Source organism: Megascapheus bottae, chromosome 7 (assembly GCF_031878675.1).
Source record: "Megascapheus bottae isolate mThoBot1 chromosome 7, mThoBot2.hap1, whole genome shotgun sequence".
Classification (NCBI taxonomy): domain Eukaryota; kingdom Metazoa; phylum Chordata; class Mammalia; order Rodentia; family Geomyidae; genus Megascapheus; species Megascapheus bottae.
The window spans coordinates 50,713,816-50,739,319 of NC_143515.1; the positions used below are offsets into that span (position 1 = coordinate 50,713,816).

Sequence of the window (25,504 nt, forward strand, 5' to 3'; positions counted from 1 at the left end):
TGATCATAGTGTATAATTTTTTAAATTTGTTTCTGGATTCTGTTGGCTAGTATTTTATTGAGGAGTTTTGCATCTGTGTTCATTAGAGAGAGAGAGGTCTGTATTTTTCCTTTTTAGTTGGGTCTTTCCCTGGTTTGGGGATGAGAGTAATATTAGCTTCATAAACTGAGTTTGGTATTGCTCCTTCTGCTTCTATTTCTCAGAAGAGTTTCAAGAGTATAGGTGTTACTTCATCTTTAAACGTCTTGTAGAACTTGTCGAATTCCGCAGTGAAACCATATGGTCTGCCCTTCAGTTCCCTGCTATGTTTCAGCCACTGTGGCTGAGAGTCTTTCTGTGACTCTGTGGGGGGCCCCTTGGTGTTGTCTTGCTGGAGGCTCCCAGCAGGCGGGCACCCCACTTAGGTTTGGGTTAGTCAGATGCTGGCTTGCAGACTCCCAGGCACCCCCACCCGCTGCTGGAAGGCAGGGTCTCAGTGCCCCTCAGTCTCCAGTTTCAGTGGCTTGGGAGAGGAGGCTATTGGTCAGGTGGGAGAAGGGACACCTTTGGTGGGGTGCTGGGTCTTAGTGCCCGCCTGCCTGTCAGTCTCCAGTCAATGGCCTGGGGGAGGAGGTTGTTGGGGGAAGGGATAGGATTCTGAATTCCTTGCCCCCCTGAACTTACCAGTCTTTCTTGGGCGGGGTGGAGGGTTAAGTTCTGTAGCTCTCCACCAGCTCTGCTTTCCTGATGGGTTTGGGGGAACCCGCTGGACTACTTACTCCTCAGGGTTTGGCTGTGAGGGTCTCCCTGGTGTGGAGGGTCGTTCACCTCCCCTCTGGTCTCTGCTGCCATCTGTGCTGTCTGCTCCTGTCTGTGCTATCTGCTCCTGGTCTGTGTGGGTTCCTGCATCTGGGTTCCACTGGTTGCTGGCATAGCTGGAGATTGGGGCTTCCCTGGCCGGCGCCCTCTGCCACGTCTCTGTGGAGGGGTCCTAGTGTTTTGGATTCTTTGAGAATGTTGGATATAAACTTTTTCTGGATTTCTTTTCTGGTTTGTGTAGTTCTCTATTGCTTCTTGAATTTGTAGTTGTTGATTTCTTAAGATAGCTGGCTCGTGGGATTCCCTGATTCTCAATTTTTGTGGGAGACAGCTAGGCTGCGCTCTCTCAGAGCCATCTTCAAACCCCTCCATGATAAGATTTTTAAGAGGAGATATCTCCTATGCACTTTGTGTTAAGAAAAACTTATGAAAAAAAGAAAGAACTTATGCAGAGGAATGCACTCTGTGATCATAAACCAATAATCCCATTTCCCTTCAACTACAATTCTGGCATAATCTTCAGTTGGCGATGCAAAGACATTTGGAAAGCAGGCATGCCCTAAGATTGTCATTAATCCTATTAATGTCATACAGGTTTTTTCAAATTTCCAAGAAAGAAAGGGAGAGAAAGACAGAGAGGATTAGGCAGGAGAAAAGAGGAAGGAAGGAAGGAAGGAAGGAAGGAAGGAAGGAAGGAAGGAAGGAAGGAAGGAAGGGAGAGAGAGAGAATTTTAGAAACTCAGAGTAGGAGAGTTTGCACTGGGGATATTTTTGAGCATTAAGATATTACATTTTATCCTCATATCTAAAACTGTATTTCTCTCACAGCTCATAAAGCAGAAAAAAAATCAGTAGCAAAGATATAACTGAGGTGTGCTTTGGGTTTGTGATTTTTCTTTTTTTCTTTCCTTCCTGTAACACAAGATTTAGCCTTGGGATTTACCCTAACATTAAAGAACAAGTTTCAGCGAACACAGGGGTCAAGATTTGGGGCATTTTGAAGTTAATCTTATTATTACTTCAACAGGGCACCTAAGCAAAGAAAAAAAGTAGTCAGACACTGTCCATGGCTGAATACTTCGACCCAGGACTGGACATCATAGCCCAAGGAATCCTGCTGACAGAAACAGAGACAGGAAAGTTAACCTCTTCTCAAGCAAACTCCATGCCAGTCACACAGGAAAATAAGATTCTCTTTGGTGGCATACAGATTTCATTACAGTGACCTATTCTCCAGAGTTATTTCAAATTCTAAACTCAGGTTCCCTGAGTTCTGATACTTTTCTCATCAAAACCACTATTCCAATTTTAACTGCACTTCCCCGGAGGCAGAAACAATCAACTCACCATATTTATAGCTGGTGCATAATTACTACCCGCAATATGTATCTAGCTATTTATCTGTTTTCATGTCTCCTGTCTATCTGATGATATTGTCAAGAGGCAAGTTTCTCGGCATCTTGTGCAGAAATACATCATCTGCTGTTCACTGCATCCACTTAGTACACTTGGCTTATTTTCTGATTTCTTAAAGACTGGTGTGTATTTCCCAGCCCTTTTTCAAGAAGTTTATTTTCTCTCCATATTAAAGTTTAGACCTCCATTAGACCTTTACTGCTACCAAGTTATTCTGATCTCATATGTAGACCAAAGTACCAAGTTATATGTTGGTTCTTCTCTTTCCTAACTTAGCACCTTACCTCAAATAATCATAGTGCAACTTGAGGCTTGAACTACTAACTGAGATAAATCTTACACTGAGTTTATCTGACATCATCAAGTTCTGTAATTCAATGTTCTAGATTGCAAAAGCACAAAGGCCAGGGATGCAGAAGAACCACGCAAGGTAACTAACCACTTTGTCAAGAGAAGTCCAAGTTTTCTATCACGAGAGCTTCACAGGTCTCCAGTTTTGCTATCTCTAGATGGCAGGTACATTAAGACTTAAACTTGGCCCAAGAAATGTAGCTCAAATCAAAGGAATAGAGGTGATTGCTTAAGATGTCATAACAAAACAATTGCCACACCAAAAATGTAATGCTTTTTCTGGAATTCTTCATTTTTGAAACTTTTGACCAAGGGACAATTTGACATTCTAGTATATGTTGACTCAGCAATAAATCCATAGCAGTAAGAACAGCTCTATTCCATGGAGGGTTTTTTTTCTTATGATTTAGCAAGGATTTATTTTAGTATGACAAGGTTAAAATAAGGAGCGAGAAGCATTTCCTCCTCTCCATGCAGGAAATTGGAGTTAAAAACTCAAACTGACAGTTGTTACTAACCACCTTTTTTCTTGTAGAGATGAAGAAATACACATGGTCGTGTCCTCTAGTGATCCCAGTTTTTAGGGGATGGTTCTGCATAGCCAGCCTGGGTGATATTTACTATTCTAAAATATATGGATGTCTCTAGGCTTATTTAAAACACTGTGCTTCCTTTTCTCAGATAAGCTTCTCCTCTTACTATCTCTACACATTGACAGAGAGCTGCTAAGATTTATATTATTATTATTATTATTTTCATTAAATAGTTGAGCAAAGGAGTTGCCATTCAACATAGCAGTCCACGACTATACTGCGTCTGGGTCCATGTTGCTCCTTTCAACATTCTCATTCATCTCTCCTAACTCTAGCCAACCCTCACTATTTCTAATTGTGCGGGATATGCATTGAATTCCTTATCATTTCAACTAGGAAGCAGCTTTAGAGAGTACTCCTTAAGTCTCCCAGTCCTTGCAACGTGGTATGTAAATAGAAGGTAACTTAACTGCTATGTTCCGATTTCTGCCCCCTTCATATATTTGTTTAAAAGATAAAATTTCCCTATCTTTTCATTTATTTCTTCTCCCCTAAAATGCCTTGGTCCCTTTTAATCTTAAAAGGGGTACATAGGGCCATTTTCATCTTCTACAGCTGCTTCCTGCTGAAATGTGGATTTGGGCTCTACTCTGGCAACAAAAATCAAAATATTGTTTGCTTTTCACTGAAGAAGGGAAATTTAATTGGCAAGATATTTCATTGACAGGATGTCGTGATCAGGACCTGATGAGCAGGATCAGAAGACATCAACTTATTCTTTTTAAGTAAAAGAAAAGTCAAAAATAATATTGGAAAACATCCTTTGAAAGTAAAGTATAGGTTAGTTTCATCCCAATTACCATTTTTCTAACAACCTCTGTTTCAGCTGTTTCCTTCAAACCCCAACTGAGAAGACCCCTGATACTGGATAAACTTTACTTTGACATTCAAACATTTTTCATCCATTGTAAATTTTTTAGAGGAGAAAGTTTGACCTTTATTTTTTTTTCTTCACTGTGTCTAGCAGAATGCAGAAAAACTAGCAGATGGACCATCACTATTTTTTTTTCATTTTTTTAAAAAGTCAGTCTTAGGAGATTTATTAGTGAAATGTAGTGAATTATTTCTGTCCTTGAATAAGATGCTGAACATTGTCTCTCTTTGTCTATGGACTGTTGTCTCCATTTTTATATTTCCTACTACCTTCTTACTTTCCCTTTTTAAATTTCCTTTGATTGTCATCCCCACTTTCCACAGAGCTAGGGCTCCCTGAAAATGTAACTTGAGCACAGCGAATGATACTTAATCTCATAGGTATAGGAATAGAAGCAAGACAGAAGAAATGGCCTAGAAGGCACACTAATCTGAAAAGAAACCTTCTGAGGCAGTCTCAGTCCCTGGTGGCTCAGCTGCACTCCAACTTCTGCGTTGTCCCTTTTTTCAAATGTTATGGAGATAGTCCTCCTGCAGGACCAGAGCCTTGCTTTGTGTGTGACATCTTCCTACTCCTGGCATCTATCTGTTTTGGCTCTCAGCAACCATCTCCTCTCTGTTCATCTACCCCTTCAGCATCACTGAAAATGTCAAAATCCCCAGCTTCTCCTTCCCTGTTGTTGGCAGTCTTCACAGGATCCACCATTTCCCTAATCACCCCATGAGAGTGAGAGAGTAAGTACTAACATCTGTGTGGGGGCCATACATTTCCTTTGAGAATTCTCCTCACTTCCCAGATTGGCCAGCACTTTCATTATAACTGAAGGGATAAAGATGAATACATCTTCACCCCTCTCTCCCCCGCTTACAACTAGTATTCCAGAAAACAATATCCAGTGTTCATCTAAGTAGATTTGTAGAGAGATAGTCACGAGCCCTTTTTTATTTATATCCCATACCAGGGCTTTGACAGTGACTAGTGTCTCTTCTCACATCCACTGACACAACCTGGACATTGTGAATAGCGTCCATGGAAACTAACTGGTAAAATGGACAGTATACTTAAATCATCATCATCAACAACAACAAAAGAGAACACAATGGATATAAAGGAAGAAAAAAATAATCTTCTTTCTAGAAATCACACAAATATCACTGGCATGATTTTATAAAAGACAGAAATCAGGACTATCTTGCCTCAAGCACAGGAATTGCCCCTTCTCCAGGTGAGCTGATCAAGGCTGGCCAGGAGGATGCATGGCAGTTCCTGTAAGAAAACTCACAAGAGCTACAATATTTGTCCTGGGCATCTCTTCTTTCCATTTTTTTCTCTAATATGTATACGGTCATCCAACATGTCCAAACATGATGAGTAGGGATAAAATGATCATTATTCATATATGGTGAGAAGAGATTCTTCATCAAAAAGAGGAAAACAACATTTGAGCTCATGTTTTCTTCTAAAACCTTTGGTGTATAGTTATCCCATTAGAGATGGTTATCCCATTAGAGAACCATACATAACTAAAATTTTTTGAGTATATTCTCACATGTTGGATAGAATCTAAGTGTCTGGTAGTATAAAGCCACTTAATACCCACAACTACTTGTGGCTCTTCTCAGATCCATTTAAACAAGCTGTACATTTTCAAAGGTTTCTATGGTGACAAATGTGCAAAACAGACAAAAGTTAAAAAGACCACAGAGACTTTATCAAAAATAACGTTAACTTCATTCTAAAAATCACATACAATTCATAATTGATGAAGTTGTCAATGTGAGAAGCCAGAAGCCTTTTGTTTGTTTGTTTATTTGTTTGTTTGCTCTGGAACTATAGGTTTCTTTCTTCCTCAGGGAAGTCAGGATAGGTTGATCAAGGAGAAGCAGGACAGACCAACCACATGCTTGCAACATCTAGAATGCTCATATTGGATGTCCTCTGTTCTACACCCTCAGAATTCATCAAGAGCATTTCTCAGAAAATCAAAGGCACTTGCATAATGTATTAGCATGCCATTTGTTAAGTAAATAATAGGTATTTTGAGGTGTGTTGAATGTCTGTGTATATTTTAAGGGCAAGAACACCGTGACAAGTTAAAAGCTGGGAAGTTCACTAAGGGTGAACCTGTGGAAGAACTTTTACTATCATTCTTTAGGATTTAACTCTTCCTTCTTTGAGGTCCTCCCCTGTACTTATTTCTAAGGCTGAGCTCTGTTTATCTGGAACTAAATTAGAACTGTTGGCTTACTAACTCTTCCCCACTGCTCTATGATGTCCTTAAGGGTACAAAATAAAATTTTAGACTACATACACCTTGCTCTTTGCACAATGCCACCACATTATAGTCTGAATTCTCTTTTCCACTTTAGTGCCTTAACCTTGTAAGTATTCCTTCTTTTTTCCTTTTTTCTCTTTCTTTCTTTCTTTTTCTTTCTTTCCTTCCTTTCTTTCTTTTTTCCTCTTTCTTTCTTTCTTCCTCTTCCTTTCTTCCTTTCTTTCCTTCCTCCATTCTTTCTTTCTTTTGAAACTTTTATTATAAATATGGTGTACAAAGAAGTTACAGTTCCATAAGTCAGGGCATTAGTACACTTCTTCTTGAACAGTATCACCTCTTCCCTCACTTGCTCCCAGTTTTTCCCCTCTCTACCTTCCTTCCCTCAAATTGTATAGATCTTTAACATCATCACATTCCTTTAATTCAATATTCTCAACTAGTAATATACCCCAGATTCTTACTAGGAAAATAATGACCCCCACCTCGCCCTCTAACTATGATGCTATTATATATATATATATATATATATATATATATATAATTTTTTCAGCAAAAAACCTTTAAAAAGGTAAATTCTTCCATTGTCTGCACCATTCTAGTAGGTTTCTATTCCTTCCTATGCTTCCACAAAAACTGTTATTATAGTTACTAATAATGTTTATTTGCCAAGTAATGTCACTTGCCTGTATTCATCTTATTCAAAGGATCCCATCTTCTCAAAATGCTCTTTTCCTATTTCTTCAGTGATACATTGTTTAAAGGAATGACCTCGTTGGTCATTTGGCATTAGTCCCATTGTATTCTCTCTCTACATTCCCAAAATGAACTGATGATTTCTGGTTTCAAAATTACTCTGTTATGTTCTCTTTCTCCCTTAATGCAAACAGAATAGCTACTCATTCCAAAAATTCAATGCTGACCTTCATATTGATGTTCATAAGGAAAGAGGGTCAAGTTGAACAGAGATTCCATTAACAACTTTCATAAATTACAACCGTTTCATTCTGTTTCTTCTTTGAACTCTCAGTTCCTCCTCCAAGCCTAGTTCCTTTCTCCAGTTCAATTTCCATGTAATAATAATATTTTTCTCTTATAAACTTATCATTCTTTTGTACTGAAGTAACAAACATGCATGAATAGAAAGTAAGTTGAACATGAATGTTCAGCTCAGTGAATGAATAAAAACCATCCAGAGACTCACCCAGTTGTTCAAGACTTAAATCTTACCAATGCATACATCTCAAATGCATTGCCTCCTAATCCCAAACATCTCCCTATTTTCTACGGGTAACCAATATCTTGGCACTGTGCAGTTAAAATTTACTAGCATTTATTGATATATTTTAACATTTAATTATGCAGTCTGCCTCCTGAAATAAAATTATACAGTACGTATTCTTTTAGTTGTGGCTTCCTTCATCCAAAATCACTTTGATGACAATCATGAATATTGTTTTCTGCTGTGGTATATAATATATTTCCACTGCTGTATGACATTATATAGTATCCACTACGTGTTTATGTCATATTCTATCCATGTGGTTTAGTTAGCTGGTGGATGAGTATTCTTAGTTTTGAATCATTGCAAATAATAGGGTAGGTGTATTTATATCTGCATTTACCAGTCATAAACACTATAATAATGTGTACCCTTATAATGTCATTATGTATGCTTGCTTATTGTCCACAATCAGGCTAATGGGCTATTTCAGAATAAGCTGAAAATATCATGAATTTTTACTTAACACTTCCATGTATCTCTTAAGAGAACAAAGGCATTACCTAAATCACATTTTCTAATACAACTCAGGAAACAATATAAATAAAATAGAATTAACCAATATAGTACTGGCCAAACATTAATGTACATACAAATCATCTTGTTGAAATGAATTCTGAAACACCAGGACTGAGACAGTATCTATGACTGCTCTAATCAGTTTTCTCTTGTACTGCTGGGCCTCAAATATTGGACCTGACACCATGCTAAGTTACAGCTCCATCAATGAGATATAACTCCAGCCCATGCTTATATTTCCTAAGTTCCCAGAAGAAGCTGTTGCAGCTGATGCTCAAACTATACTATGAGTGATAAATACGTAATGTACATCTTCAGACATTTCCAATGGTAGCAATATTACTGTTCTGATCATTGCTTTTTCTGAGTCAGAATTAATTCCACAAATAAAGGAAATCTATGTTACATACAGTTATGTTCATGGGATTAAAATTATAGATTGTCATCTGTTATCTTTCAAGATTCTGTAGCTATTATGGCCAAAAGAGCACTCATACTCTAAATACCACTCCTCTGGAGGGACTTTGCTTTCCTCCCACTTAGTTAACTGGTATTGGTTCATTTTGGTTTTTTTTTTTCCTATGGTTTTGTTGGGCTGTTTGAATCAATGGATTGAGGTCTTTCATCAGCTTTGGAAAATTCTTTCATTAGTGTTTGCCTCACTATATTTTCTTCTCCCTTTTAAAATTTTATTTTTTCTGAGACTAGGATTTGAACTCATGATCTCTGCTAGTGCTCTACCACTTGAACCACAATTCCAGCCTGGCTTTTTTGTTGGTAATTTGAGAATGGAGTCTCATAAACTTTGGTCCAGACTGGCTTTGAATTGCAGTTCTTTGGATCTTAATCTTCTGGGTAGCTGGGATTACCGACAGTAGCCACTGATACCAGTCTTTTACTTCCATTTTAAGTACATCTATACCCAAATGGGTTCTCTTTCTTTTACTCACTCCCCTTATGTTGCCATTTTTTGTCTCCCTCTGCCACCTTGTGGACATTTCCATCTAACCAATATCCCAGTTCCCTGATTTTCTCTTTATCTACATCTAATTGTACTGCTAAATCCAATGAGTTTGAAATGCTGCTTACTGCAGCTTCCATTTGAGAACTTATATTGATTCCTTTTCACAACTTCTAGTTCACTTTTCAGAATTTACAATTTTCTGCCAATATTTTAATCTTTTGAAGACAGATAAAAGTAATTTAAATCCCACCGAGGCCCTTGTGCATCTATTTGCTATTTTTGTTTGTTTACAAAATCCATACATACCTACTTCTCTGATTTTTGTACCAGAGTATGTGTTTTTTACCTCAATATTAATTTGGAGCCCTGAATGACATTCAACTCCTTGACAAAGACTTTTAATGTGTTTTATCCAGGTGCCCATAGAAACTGCAACAGGTGAGAAGTGGTGCTGTGGCTCAAGGGTAGAGCACTAGTCTTGAGCTGAAGAGATTGAGGACAGCACCAAGGTCCGGAGTTCAATCCCCATGACCAACAACAACAACAACAAAAAAGAAAAAAAGAAAAGAAAAGAAACTGCAACAAGCACGATACAATCTAGGATCTAATAATTCCTGAGTCACTTAGAGGATTCTAAAAAATAGTATGCATATGTTGTTTCTTTATCTCATGTTATCCATCATCCTTGGATGACATGACAGAGGAATTTTATGAACAAACTATACGATTTCAGGCAGCTCCATTCTCCTGGCTCTTTAGTGAAAAGGTCTTTCCATCTTCCTTAATATAGCTGGCAATCAAGAAATAACTCCTCGACAAAAATGATCTTCACCATCTGGGTTCTCTGAGACACAGTGAAGTAATCTCTCACCAAAATGTTACTCAATACCTTCCATTAGGTCATCGTGCTTTTTGTGCTTTGCCATTAGTATCGTGGCTAGTTGGAATCACTTCATCTACTAGTTCTAGAGTTTATAATTTTAAAAAATCGTTTAAAATATATGTATTGATATTTAAATCTGAAGACTAAATGATAATTACAAAATTTTTAAAATGATTAGAAAAAGATTTTTCAAAGTAACTTTCAGAAAGCTAGTTTGACAACAAGCTCACATAGAAGCCAAGAAAAATACTACAAAAAAGCAGCCAATTTTTTGAGGTAAGAGACACAATCTCAAGTGATTTATGAAACTAGACTGAGAACTTGAGAACCATTCTCTCTAGTTAAGAGAATAGAACAGAGATGATATCAATCTGACAATATCCAAAGATATTGGGTACTAGTCCAGCTAATGCATGGCATCGCAGGAGAATTACTTGCTCAAAGAAAGCAAAGCTGTTTGCTAAATACCAGTCCGTTAAGAATTTTTCACTTTCACTACTCTCTTTTTCTGTTTCTATCCATTCTAGTCCCAAAAAGATCAGTAAAGCAGCTGGCAAATAGGTGAACAGTGGAGAAGACAAGAAAAGTAGATGGGATTTCCCTGTACTCTGTGAAGGCAGAAAGCTTCATTGCAGGTGAGTAGGGAGAAGTAAGTCCATTAAATGAAGATTAAATTCTTGCTGAATATATACAAAGAGACATCTTAACTTCTGCATTGGATTTGTATTTGTTACTTAAAGAAAGCAACAGGATTTTTTTTTCCTTTTTTCACTATGTATGAGTAACCAGTATATTTACAGGGTCCCTAATGGGTTCATTCAGTGGGAGGGGAAATTTTAAATTAATTTATAAAGAGTGAATAAGAACTGTATTTTTTATGATGTCCCATTTTTCTGAGAAAAACAATGCAAAATCCCACATGACTGAAGAAGAGGGCAGTAGTGGGAGGGGTTAATCAATGGAAAACTGGGTAAATTGAGGAAGACAGCAAAACCCTAGCATAATCATCCCACAAGAGACACTGAGCAAACACAGGCTTTCCAGACTCTGTGGCATCTAAGGAAAAGATACCTTTATTTCATCCCAAGAACAAGTATGGGATGGAAAGAGAGAAATCAGTCCAATGTTTATTCTCTCAGTCTGTTTGCTCCACTGCTGCTTTCATTAACATCGTCAACTGTATAGTTAACTCACTCTCCTCATCAGTAAAATGGGAGGATAATGCCTGAGAAATTAATATTATAACATGTATAATGAGGTGCACGTTTATTGTGAATAGCCAGGCATAGTGGCTCACGCTTGTAGTCCTCGCTACTCAGGAGGCTGAGATCTGAGGATCACGGTTCAAAGCCAGCCCAGGCACTAAAGACAATGAGACTCTTATCTCCAATTAATCTGTAGAAAAGTGGAAGTGGGGCTCTGCCTCAAGGAGTAGGGTGGTAGCCTTGAGCTGAAGAGCTCAGGGACAGCGCCCAAGCCCAAAGTTTAAGCCCCATGACCCCCCCTCAAAAAAAAGATTATTGTGAGCAAAATAAATGGTGTTAGGCTAATGAAAAGAATGAATGAATGAAATGTAATGCATGTTCCTCTCCTGAGTAGAAGAGATAGACTCTGCACCTATAAAATGCCATCCACATACTTCATTGGAGCTGAATTTTCCTATGAAAATATCTGTGTATATGTGTGTGTGCATATGTGCATACATGTATGCATGCATGTGTGTTCAATAATCAAAGTGGTGCTTAAATATTAAATATGTGTTTCTACTGCCTCCAGAACTCATCTGGAGACATGCCTTGACTGGCAGGAGCATGCTGGGGTGAGTGATCCTACTTGCTATTCAGTTTAGTATTTATCAGCAAGCATGCAGTCAAAGCCCCATGCTGAAGGCTGCTGGCAAACCTTCTCGTGATGGCTCAGTTGAAATGAATAGCAAGGCAATGTCAGCTGCTCACTTTCATTAGATTCTCTTTGACTGAGTGGAATATTAAAACAAGGCCACCTGATAGAGTCATCTTGGATTCCTGCAGGAAGAGACTGAAGGTGCTGGAAGCAAAATGAGGTGCAGGTGGGATAGCATAATAAGTTCTGCAATTTACAAGTGTTAATATGAGAAAGTATCAGAACGTGAACCTCACTGGAAAGAATCTATAGGCTATTTATCTATTCAAAGTGACCTTGTAATCTGTCAGTCATTAAAATGATAGCAAAGAACATGAATGCCACCCTGTGGCTACCAGAAGAAATTATATTTAATATAACATAATTTTACATAATTAGAGGGCAATGAGACGGGGATTAAAAGAAATCATTGCAGATGCTAGTAGAAAGGGGAACAGCTCAGATAAACAATGCTAATACATCATTTGAGGAAGTCATTACCAAAATGCTCAGGAAGAAGAAAACTCCCTAATTCTTCAGGAAAAAAGAAAAATCAGCAAAATACCCAAGTAAGATAAAATCAGATCATAGCCATATAAAACATTAGACAGACACTATTAAATTACTAGGATTACTAGTATTAGCAGCAGGTTCCAGCACTGAGAAGTCAAGGTAGATTTTATGATATCCTTTTCAGCCATAGACCCTGCTATGTGCATAAAGATCACTGCCCCTGCCAAAGGCCAGTGGCTCATGCCTGTAATACCAGTTACTCAGGAGGCTGAAATGTTAGGAAGAGCCTTGAGCTGAAGAGCTTAGGGACAGTGACCAGGACCAGAGTTGAAGCCCCATAACCAACCAAAAAAAGAAAGAAAAAGAAAAGAGAGAAGGAAAGAAGGAAGGAAAGGAAGGAAGGAAGGAAGGAAGGAAGGAAGGAAGGAAGGAAGGAAGGAAGGAAGGAAGGAAAGAAGGAAGGGAGGGAGGGAGGGAGGGAGGGAGGGAGGGAGGAAGGAAGGAAGAGGAAATTGATCACTGCCCATGCACCTCCTTATACAAACGCATATACATTCTGCTTCACATACACACGAAAATATGCTCATTGATTTTTCACGTGGATTTTGTGTTCATGTGACTACAGTAAAATAATTGATGGCTTCATTCATTTATTCCAGCAACTTTCCATGGAGTATCAGCTTAGAGCCATGTTCTGTCATAAGGTCTGGGGCTTCCATGATAGAAATTCCTCTTCTCACTAGGCAAAAAGAGTATGTCAGGTAATAAAAAAAAGTTATGGAGAAAAATAAAACAATATATACTGTAGCTTGAAGAGTGAGTGTTTGAGTAGGGGAGGAAGGAAGGCATCTTTATAAAATGACCTTTCTACAGTGAGCAAGTAAAATGTATACAGATGAAGAAAGGAGACTGGAGCCAAAACTCAAATGTACATTGCAAACATGTGAAGGCAAATCGTGCATAGTGTCTGAGTAACACGGAATGATCAATAGTGACAGAGATGAGAGAGTGGCATGATGGGGGGATGAAGGTAAACAGGTCATGTCAGTGGGCAGGGCAGTTAATAAATACTGCCCTGTGCGTCATTCAGAAGTTGTTGGCTTTACTTAATCTAGCTTCCATTTGGAAAAGGAATGATGAAGATGAAAGCAAAAAAAGTAATTTCAGTAGTCCAACAGATGACAGATGCCCAAGTTTGAAGCAACAACTCTCATAAAGGTGACTCAAATTGAGACAGATAATCAGAGTTGAGATCTGAAGATAAGTGTTCAAATCTAGCCTGGGCATAAAAGTCCATTAGAATTTTATCAAAAAAGCCAGATGTGGAGGTGTGGCTTAAGTAGAAGAGTATCAACCTCAAATGGAAAAGACAAGTGAGAGTTCAAAGCCCTGAGTGCAAGCTCCAGTACCAGTACAAAATAAACTTACAAATAAGCCGATGATAGATAATAAATAGTCAAGCCATTAAGAACCAAATTTGCTATAAAATGAAAGCTAATACTAGAAGAAAGTAGTCTGAAAGTACCTAACACATAGTGACAATATTTGAAGAGAAGGAAGTGCTACTTGGATCTGACCATTACAAATGTATCCTATCAGTGTATACAAATAGTACTTGTCTTTATGTCAGTGCCTCAAAAGGCTAAACATAGAGCTCCCCTATGACCCAGCAATTCCACTACTTGGCATTTACCCAACCATCCAGAAACTAGGGCATACTAAATCCACTACCACAACAATGTTCATTGCAGCATTATTCACCATAGCAAAGATATGGAACCAACCTAGATGTCCCTCAGTTGATGAGTGGATCAACAAGTTGTGGTATTTGTACCCAGTGGAATTCTATGCTGCTGTCAGAAAAAACGACATCGACCCATTTGTTAGGAAATGGAAAGACTTAGAAAAAATCATATTAAGTGAAGTAAGCCAGACTCAAAGGAACTTAGGCTCAATGGTTTCCCTCATTTGTCATAATCAGTAGAAACCTTTGGCTCTCCTAGCAGAGATCTGCAATAGAGCAAAACCTTGATACATAAGGCCATATAGTATGAAGCTAATTGAAAAGGCCTCCAGGATATTGAAACAAAAGCCATATAATAAATGATTGTTGTCCTTAATGTACTATGTTATCTCTCATCTCTTTTGCTGTCCCTTGGTTATCTCATATTGTTACAGTATTTCACTTTGTTTTCTGATATATTGGATTTATTTGTATTTGGTTATTTGAAATTGGATAGGGAAGGGGGAAAAACCAAGACAGGGGTGGGGGGGTGGAGGGGAGGGTAATGGGGACCAAGACAGGAGAAAGGGTATCAATATATGTGAATTAACACACCTTCTATCTGGCAAATATCATGTAACCCTTTTATTACAATAAAATATATAAAAAATAAATAATTGAAACAGTACATTGATGTCTACATTATCTGTTGGGGTCCTGAAATTAAATCCCCATGACTGAAGGACTGTCGTATTGAAGAACGGAGATGGGCTGCAGTCACCTGTGGTTGACTGTGGATATGCTTTAGATATCCATAAAAACCTGCCTTGGCAGCTATTTATTCAAATCATCCAGGGCTTCTCTGGGGTCCTTTCGTAAACAGAGAAAGGCATTTCTCCAGGTGTGTCTTGTGATGACACTTCTCCCACACATTATCCTTTCGATCATACCCAGAGCATCTTTTGGGAAAGACACGAACAAATCGACCGACTTCTCACTCTTAAGATCTGAAAGGAAGGCGCCGCATAGCTCTACCCAGTATCACCATAGTAACCTAGGTTCTGAAATTATTTAATCTGCTTTCCCATTCCATCTCCAAGGTGAGCAAAATCAATGTAAGAGAAGAAATAATAGGCTAGTGAAGCTGAAAGTTTCAATACTACTGTTTCAAGCTTCAGGTGAAAAAGAATAAAGGTTTGGGTAAAGCTCTACTTTATTGTATCTAGAAACACTTCAGATTTCTAAATGAAAACTCAGAAGGTCATTTAAGTTTAACTTAAAGTAGCAAATCCGAAATAAATATGGTCACCTCACAATATAGGCACTTGCATGTGGAATCATATTCCCAGGTGCGAACTCCAACAGTGCCAGCTGAGTCACTGGTCTTGCCTGCCTTTATTTCCATGAAGCTCTCATGAATCTTTCAGAAGCCATTGGCGTGTCCCACCACACTCTTCTTTGTGCCTTATACGTCACTGCAAAATGATAACCTAAGGTCTTGAAGGGTCATTGTGAAAGCCTACATACTATGATAACTTGAACCCTGGTTCTGTCCCTTGTAAATGGAGGGATCTGAAACTTTGTAATTAAACTCCTGAAATTCAGATGTCTGTTCCAGCAAAATGGGAAAATAATGTTTCCTCACATTTACATGTATAAATGAGATAAACATGTTGATCTTTTTAATAGAAAACTTGCCACATAGTAAATGCCAACTACTCAGTAAATGTTTGATATCATTTTGAAAATTACCACTGTTATATGGAGCCTTGTCTATGAGTACAAATAATCCAACCATCTTCTAAGCATGCTTAACGAGGAGAAAAGAAGTAGACTACCCACTCATTCCATCTCTTTGCCTCCTAAACTCTACTTCATAACGTGATAAATTCATCTTTCATGGAATGATTGGCTGTGACAAACCATTGCTGCTGCCACTCAGAGCCTGTGTCACAATTTCAGAATCACTCCATTCTCCTTGCCAAAGAGATATAAGTATTCACACAACGAGGCGTTCTAATATTGTACTCTAGAATGAATTTTAATTCAAATTCATGGAGAGAAATATCATTAATGAAAACTATGAAATATATTTTAAATCTAGAGATTACAAATCACAGCTAAATTACCAGCTCCTTCACCAGAATACATGTACTACTTGAGGTGGTAAAGTGTCATTTGAGACCATTTGCTACGTGATTTTAAAGTTTGGGCTTCCTTACCTTAGCTGGATATCTTCTCAACAGGCAGATCTTCATTTCTAAAACATGATTCCTTCCATTTCTCTTCATTCCTAGAAATTGTTTCCACAGCTTTTTCTTCACCTGGCCACAAACAGGCCCACCTGTAAACTGAAGATACAATATGGATTCATGACTGTATCATCTGTATCAAGGCTAGAAGCGGCATCATCTGGGTAAACAAACCACTGTAAGTTCTAGAACAAAAGTGAATCTTTTCAACTCCAGAATCTCATCAAGGAAACAATGATATTATTTTTCTTCAGAAAAAAATATGATTTGATTCATATGTAGAAAAACAATCATTTGAGATGTGAGAGTAAACTCTAGGAAACTGCTAATACTTGGCCATTTTGTACTATAAATATACAAATTATCTAGTTCAATAAAACAGAAACAAGAGATTTGACTAAGTGAATATCACCCCAGAGGAAAAATGTATCAAGTGTTAGAATGTTGAATGAGTATTTGCCATCACAAAGAAAGACAGTATCATTGAGAAGAACATAAAATTTCCCAAACATTTTTAATACTTAGGACAGATACCTGAGCAAATGTCATAGTCCTCGTTTTACATGTGAGATGCTTAAAGCACCAAAAAAAATAAGCCAATCAACAATAAAGAAATCCAAATTGATGGTGAATATATTTCTTGACATTTAATATCCAATTCTTAGCAAAAAAAGTTGTTATTTTAGAGAAAATAGGCAGAAAATGGTTGAGCATTCTGAAGTAAAGAGACCATACCTAGAATTCTAGAGGATAATTAAAGGACTCTTGTCTCATCAAACTCACACATAAATGTCAGCCTTGAAATCATTGGCTGAGAGAAATTCCTAGTGGAACCCTATGATACAATTTATCTCAGTTCTCTCACCAGATCCAATATACCTGTTCCTAAAAGGGCTACATGGTTGTAGCTATTCTTGAGGAGTAGAGCTCAACTCTGTTACAACAGTTTAAGGAGATAAATATATCAAAGACTGCTCTGGAGCTAAAGAAAAGAAAATCGAGTCTGAACAAGAAAAGGGAACCAGGAGACTTAGTTCACATGGACATCTGAAGAGCCCTGCTTTTTCTGAGTCATAGAAATAGTCAATATGCTTATAACAGGGCCCAGATGTGAACTGAACCCTGTCATTATACCATTAAACCTTGTGCAGAAGTTGATACTTAAAATACTGTTTCTGTGTTTCAATTTTTTCGTGTATTTTTATTGTAATTAATAGAAGGGTTACAGTACATGTGCCAGCTAGAAGGCGAATTACTACTCAAACATTGTTTTTAAAGCATTTTCCCAGCCATTATTCTATCAACCCATAAACTAGACAGGAAAGGCAACATTATGCCTACGTAGTAAGAACGATGTCTTACTCCTGTGCTTGTAGGAAAATGCTCAATACAGGAATTGCAAGACCTGTGTCTAGCATCTAGTTTAATTTCAGAATAATATGCTCTGTTCTGAGAAATCTGAGTCTCATTTCTACTACTAATTTCTTCTGTAGTCACTTGGGTCTTGGCATTTTTACTTGCAAACTGAGGATAAGACTGTCCTTTCAGCCATACTCTGGTGGCTCACACCTGTAATCCTAACTAGTCAGGAGGCTGAGGTCTTAGGACTGAAGTTCAATGCCAGCTTGGACAGACAAGTTGGTGAGATTCTTATCACCAAATAGCCAGAAATAAAGCTGTGGCTCAAGTGATCAAGCTCTATCTTTGAACACAGAAGCAAAAGGACAGTGCCCAGGCCTGGAGTTGAAGCTCTAGGACAAGCATGCACACCTGTACAGGTCCCCCCCCACACACACAGATACATACACACACACACACACACACACACACACACACACACACACACTTTACAAGGATGCAGACTATGCTCAAATAATTTTAGTTCTTTTTCTTCATTTTTCCCCAATGGCTGGGGTTACATTTTATAAATACAAAGTAAACACTGTGTAAGTATAAAGTAAACTAAGTGGCTATTCAGAACAGCTAACTGTGAAAATCAGTGAAGAAAAAGTTTTCTGTGTCAGAGATTGAAACTACAAGAATAACTGTTAAATTTCAGTGCCTCTTCCTTGGTATTATCCAAACAACTTAGGTCTGTAGTTAGAGACTGAGGCTGATGTCCTTCAGGTTGTCATTTTCTCTCTTAAACATGAATATTATGTTTTAACCTGGGTATTAAATGTGCTCTAAAGCCTAATTAAAAATGACGGTTTCAAGGTATGTCCCTTATTCAAAGGAAACAAGATATAAAAGAGGTAGCCTTAGAGGTTAATGGGAAAAGAAATTGTTATCTTCATTCCTTTATCGTTGAAAAAGAGAAAGGATTAGCTCTAATAACAGATAGTAATTTATTTTTAAAAAAGCAGTTTGGCTATTGCTGAATTATTATTATTACTATTATTAGTATTATTATTTACAAAGTGAACCAAAGAAACAAAAAAACCTTAAGATAATAGACAGCTTTGAAGTCGTTTCTTAACAAAAAAGAGATCAGAACATGGATAAATGTAATATAGTTTGAGGCAACACAATTTTACATGAGCATTCACATCGTAGAATGGTAAACACAGTAAAGTATCAATTTATTCACCAGATTAACTGGCCATCCTCTCCACTATAATCACGGCATTTAGAGGATGAGACACAGGAATAATTGGTTTGATGTGGCAATACTGGATTCAAGACAAATACTCATTTCCTAGTGCTGTGGAAGGCATGAGATTCTGAGGGAAGAGTGAGCATACATGAAGACCAATCCCTCCCCCTAATCTTTTGCCTTTATAAGGCACTGTACTGAAGTTAATAAGCTAAGTGCAAGTTTTCTAACTGATTTATAAGGCTTATTTATATATTCATTTTGGGTTAATAAATATTTGGGGCACTATTTACCAAGTGCAGTTGCAAGAGCTTCAGGGAGGAAATGAGTACCATTCTCGAAGAGTTCTCAATCAAATAAATATAAAGTTATAGTAAAATATTTTTGTATTTCCTGATCACACTTACAAGTGTCATTGAGGTGAAACCAATCAATCATTAAAAATAAATCCATGGGGCCAGGAGCGTGGCCTAGTAGTAGAGTGCTTGCCTAGCATGCATGAAGCCCTGGGATTGATTCCCTTGGTACCACATACACAGAAAAAGCCAGAAGTGGTGCTGTGGCTCAATTAGCAGAGTGCTAGCCTTGAGCATAAAGTGTCCAAGGGCAGTGCCCAAGCCCTGAGTTCAAGCCCCAGGACTGGCAAACAAAATAAATAAATAAACAAATAAATAAATAAACCCACTGCTAATGCCTGCAATCCTAGCTACTTCAAGAGGTTGAGATCTGAGGATCAAAGTTCAAGCCAGCCCAGGTACAAAAGTCTGTGAGACTCTTATCTCCAATTAACCACCAGAAAACAGGAAGTGGTGCTGTAGCTCAATGTGCTAGAGTGCTAGTTTTGAACTGAAGATGTCAAAAACAGCACCCAGGCCCAGAGTTCAAGTCCCATGATTGACAATAAATAAATAAACCCTAAACATGCCAAACATTAAGATATTATTTAAATAGGCTATAGCATATGCTCTAATGAAATATGACAAAACCACTTACAAAGTAAGCTCAAATTCAAAGCTAGCTCAAATAAAATTATCCGTGGCAGTATTGTATCAAGTTATACTGAACTAGCTTGATTGCTAAAGCATTCTAATGATGCATATTTTATAACAAAAATGTCACTTTAAGACTTCAGCCAAGCTTCCATTTTTCTGGAAAGACCCCTATACCACTATCATGGCTATTTCTTTTAAAATATACTTTGCTAACTTTCACTCATCCAGTTAGTTTTGAAGGGTTGAAAATTAGATGAGTCATGTGTTATCCATCAAAACCTACAGTAATATAAGCATGCTTTTAGATCACAATTAAATACCCACATACAAAGAAAATCAAGTTATACTTAAGGGCATCTCACATTCTTCAATGACACTCATCTCTAAAGCTTCACTAATTCACTCTCTCTCTTCTGAATTGTTCTCATTCCTTTTGTAGGCAATCCTTTCCTCAAGGCCAACCTACTGCCAAAGCTTTGCTTAGCTAGTTCAGTCCACATTGATATGTTCTGTTTACAAGTTATTTTTTTTTTTTGCCAGTCCTGGGCTTGAGCTCAGGGCCTGAGCACTGTCCTTGGACTTTCTCAAGGCTAGAGCTCTACCACTTGAGCCTCAGCAACACTTCTGGCTTTTTTTCTATGTATGTGGTACCGAGGAATCGAAGCCATGTCTTCATGCATGCTAGGCAAGCACTTTAACCACTAGGCCAAACTCCCGGCCCATGTTTACAAGTTATTTGGTCATTTTGTTCTGTCTCATTTTGTCCTGTCGCAGAATGGATGAGCTTTGGTATGTGCAGTCTCCCAGTGCTAAGCATCTTCTTGTTAGAAGACATTTCAGTAGAGGAAGAATCTTCTCTGCAGCGATGGCTCCTACCTGTCACAAAGGAAACAAAACTAATTTTGGAAGACCTTTTCTCCTGTCCTCTGCTTCCTTCCTTGGGGCACTGCCTATCATCCTAAGATAAAATAAGACACATAGGAATATTTCCTGGCACCATCGGGTAGGCAAACAGCTCTTATTACATTATGCAGATACGGGAAAATGGGTTTGTTCCAAATAAAAGTTCCCAATATAATTGTTCAAAATTTTTTCCCTATGTATTTGTTGTTTAAATCTCAAATATTGCAGCTATTTGCATATGATAAAAAAGGTGGACAGAAATATTTATCTAATAAAATCCATTATTAGGCATTGGAAGCTTTGTCATTGTTTTGTTGTTTTCCCTTCTCTCTGTTTTCTTTTGGATAAAGATCTACTACTTTGTGGGTCAGTATCCATGTCTGTCACAGCCACACAAAGATAACTCCTCATAGTCTCATGAAAATCATTTACCCTGGAGTTTGACAGGTTCAAGAGAAGAGCTTGACCCCAATTAAATTTGAGGTAGATAGAATCATCTTTAGCATTATCGGTTCTGATGTGTGGAATGTCCCCTTTGTCATTCCCAAACCAGCCTGGCACACTTTCTTCTTTCAGCATTAAACAGGGATATCTTGTGTGTATATATAGAATGCTGAGTAGCAAAGTTGCTTGTAATTACTCTCATTTAATTTTTTTTTCTGGACCTGGAGCTTGATCTCAGTCCCTGGGCACTATCTTTACGCACTGTTTGCTCAAGGCTAGTGCTCTGCCACTTGAGCCATAGCACCTTTTCCAGCTTTAACTGACTATGTGGTACAAGGAATCAAACCAAGGGCTTCGTTCATACTAGATGAGCACTCTACAACGAGGCCATGCTCCCAGCCATTATTCTCATTTTCAAGGAGAGGAGCAATGAGAGTCTTTCTAAAAATCATGTGATAAAGGCACAGAGGACTTCTTACCCAATAAAAATCTGATTTCTGGTCTGAGAAGAAAGCACAAAGTCTGAATTTACTCCTAGCTGTTCCCTCCATGAATTTACTATTCATAAGCAAGGGTTAAGTGTTCCAGCACTTGGATCAGATCCTGGCATTCAAAACCTGGCTCTGCCAAGTTCTAGTCTGGTGATCATGGATACGTTCTTTTATTTCTTTGTGCTTGAATCTGCTTAAAATCTATAAGGAGAAAAAATGATCACACCTCACTCATGAATTTACTTTGATTAAGTTAATACATGAAAAGCATTTTGAATAGTGTTTATTACATTGCAATCACTCAATGAAGATTATAACATTTGTATTTATTTATTTACTTACTTGAAAGTGGGTTTCTTAAACTGATGTCTTTTTTCTGAACCTAATATAGGAAACCTTATTTGTTCCATGACATGCACTGGCAGGGCCAGGAAAAGCACTAAAATTAGAACTTGAAAACATTAAATATGATCATAATAATTTAATTAATGCAGTAAAGCTGTGCAAAATTATACAAATGAAAGTAAATCAGAGACAGTGTGATTTATGATTATGAGAAATGAAAATATTGATGAGACTAACAGGGAGAGCTTATACACACACACACACACACACACACACACACACACACACACGCGCGCGCGCGTGCGCACATACATGCACCCGGGTCTTCGTCTATGCTAGGCAAGCACTCTACCACTAGGCCAAACTCCTTGCCCAGGTTTTTGTTTTCTTAATATTTTATTGTTATTGTAAAGGGGATGAGCAGAGGAGCAACAGTTATATAACTGTGTCACCTCTTCCTTCATTTTCTCCCAGTTTTCTCCTCTCAACCTCCCTGCTCTCACAAATTTCATAGCTCATTATCAACATAGTGTTTACTGAGTATCACTGCTGCATTTGCTCAACTTTTGTCCCACAATTTCTGTGCTCCCCCTTGCCCTACACCAAAAAGATCAGCTTCCATACAAGACAAATGGTACAGAAATATAAAACAGCAACAAAGGAGAAAACAAGCAAATACAAAAAGCATAATAACAAACAAACTCTTGCTTTCATTTCTTGGAGTTAATTCCAATAAACATCATTGTATATGATCATATGCTCATAGCCGCAGAGCTTGTGTCATCTCCTCACATATCTTCCTTTGCTCTCCTTGTGAGAATGTCTAGACCCCCATATAAGTTATCATGTTTGTGTGTAACTGACAGATCTATTTCATGTTTATGGACCTTGTTTTCCTTCATTTCTACTTTCCTTTATTTCTAATTTATTTCTACTCCCTAACTTTAGCTTTGGATTCTCTTTTCCATTTGGACAAATGCTCTGAAACTTAAGGAAAAAACCTTAAACAGAAACTTTAAAAAAAATGACAATAACAAAATCAACATTTTCTGTTCACAAGATGTTTCTAAGTATCAACACACATCAATTCCCTTAAAATTCAGAAGAACCAAAAGACATTATTTATCCATTTATAGATTAAAATTGAGATATTTAATCACTTGTCTAAGGGCTTACAACTAATAATGGGCAGAGCAGATACTCTAACCAAAGATACTTCTTACAAAATCCAGGTCCCTAACCATTTGCCTACCCCTCAGATAGTTGGCAACTCACTACAATAATATTTTAAAAGTTATCTCACGTAAGATTTGGGTCTCTTTCTGGTAAGAAGGAGTAGATGTCTAAAGAGCTATATATGATACTAGTGTGGCTGGGTGGGGGTCTGACATACCTGTAATTGGGATTATACCTGGAATCCCAGCTACACAGGAGGCTGAGACTCTACTTTGCCAGCCTGGCAAACAAATTTAAGACTCTTATCTTCAATTAGCCTGAGAAAATGTGGGAGAGAGTAACAATATTCAACAAGAAATGTACTCACTACCTTATGTAACTGTAGTTCCTCTGTTCATCATCCTGACAATAAAATCAAATTAAAAAAAAAATAAAATTAAAGTAGAAATGTAGTTCAAGTGGTACAGCTTCAGCCTTGAGCAAAAATGCTAAAGAACAGCACTCAGACCCTGAGCTCAGCCCTACTACGGGAGGTGGGGGGGTAGTATGTATGATTGCGTGTGCACACATGTACATACACACACTCATGCACACACACACACACACACACACACACACACACAGAATCCTAACATTATACTGTATTTTCCCATAGGAAATCCTACAATTTCCTTTGAAAAGGAACCCCTGCCACTTTTTCCTCAGAAGATCACAAAACTTGTCCCCACGGATAGGAGTCTAGTATATCAGCTTCTATAACTATTGGCTGCATCAGAACCATGTGTTCAGCAGTGTTACATGGCCTCAAGTAATATAATGGTATCTCCCCTTTTCCTAGCCTAATCTAGACTGGATCTAAAGTCTTACAAGATGGTTGAAGACATCATGGGAACAGAAGGTAGAAAAGATGGACCTGAAAATGCTCCCATGGTCCGAAGGCTAGAAGCCCAGTTGTTGGAAGCTACCTCAATGGTTGCCTAAGGCAAAGGCATCCTTCCCCATTTCTGCCTTCTTGGCAGCCTGATCAAATCAAATGACTTCGAGTGCCGCAGCTGTGCAGATTTCCATCTCTGATAAAACTTCGCCTGAGAGGTATTCGCTGATGATTGTCAACAATCAAATGAATTATAGATGATGTTGGTAAACAAAACGCTGCTTTGATGAATGATGATCGGGCTGTACTGTGACATGACTGCTAAGTCATTCAAAGTGCTGATTAAACCCATTACTGTAAAATAATCACCATCCATTACCTTTAATGTCGTGAACTGACAACCTAGTTAAGGCAGCTGATGTTGTCAGCAAAGTGATTTGTTGCACTGCATGTCCATTGACAATAAATCACTCCGATAAATCAATGAACAGTAGCAATAAAACAATAGATTTTCATATTTCTTGACATTCAATTACAGAGTGTGTATACCAACTTATTCTTAAACACACTGAGATGGAAGGATTCCGTATTCACAGGCAGTGAACATGAGATTATGTCTATTTTGGCCCAGACTGGAGAAGGCTGTATAATTATGTGAATATGCATATGTTATGCCTTTCTCAGCTACATACCTGGCTGCCAAAATACATATTACATAAGCATAATGATGATACCAAAGATGTTGTTCTCTTAGGATTTGATAAGGAGAGGCAAAAAACCATATAGAATAAACGACCCTGGGCCAGCTATTGGAAGGCATCAGAACTGATTGATAATCAGCTGTTTGACCTTGCACAAGGCACTTAACCTTCTTGGGATTTTGTCACTTCATCTCTAAATAAGGTTAATACCTGCCTACTGCAGAAATTGACCCTAACAATTAATGGAGACAGACAATAGGTAAGTCTTTTCAAAATGTAAAAAAAAAAGGCTGCAAAAGTCAATTTACATTTCTCTTATTCTGAGACCAACATTGGCTGTCAAATGCTTTCATTGTAGATGGCAAGCAGCTCTTTCTACTTCTAGAATACTTAAGATAATTGGATCTTACCCGACTTAATTTTTATTACAGAAATATGTTTGAAGGCTGGGCATTGAACCAGTAAGCACTGAGCTATACCCCCAGCCAACTACAACCACATTTTATGTACTGTGCCCTTCCAAACTTATTGACAGTTTATCTAACATTTAATTTTTTACTAACCAAAGAACTGTATCTTAAGAAGGCAATAATGAAAATATATTTTACCATTTCATGGAAAAAGAAGAGAAAAAGAACCTGTCATGGTGGCTTATGCCAGT

General features: G+C 37.9%; 1 long non-coding RNA gene across 2 annotated transcripts; it reads left to right on the top strand.

The window, feature by feature from the left end:
- The first annotated feature begins 2,616 nt into the window (after window positions 1-2,616).
- LOC150060765 (uncharacterized) lies at window positions 2,617-24,548 on the top strand. 2 transcript variants are annotated; one of them, XR_016536158.1, is made up of 6 exons: window positions 2,617-2,644; window positions 9,486-9,507; window positions 10,480-10,587; window positions 11,729-11,771; window positions 20,684-20,912; window positions 24,107-24,548. It is a non-coding gene; the product is annotated as an uncharacterized LOC150060765 (long non-coding RNA). The 2 variants fall into 2 exon arrangements; XR_016536159.1 differs by lacking the exon at window positions 24,107-24,548 and having other exon boundaries at window positions 20,684-20,987.
- The last annotated feature ends 956 nt before the right edge of the window (window positions 24,549-25,504 follow it).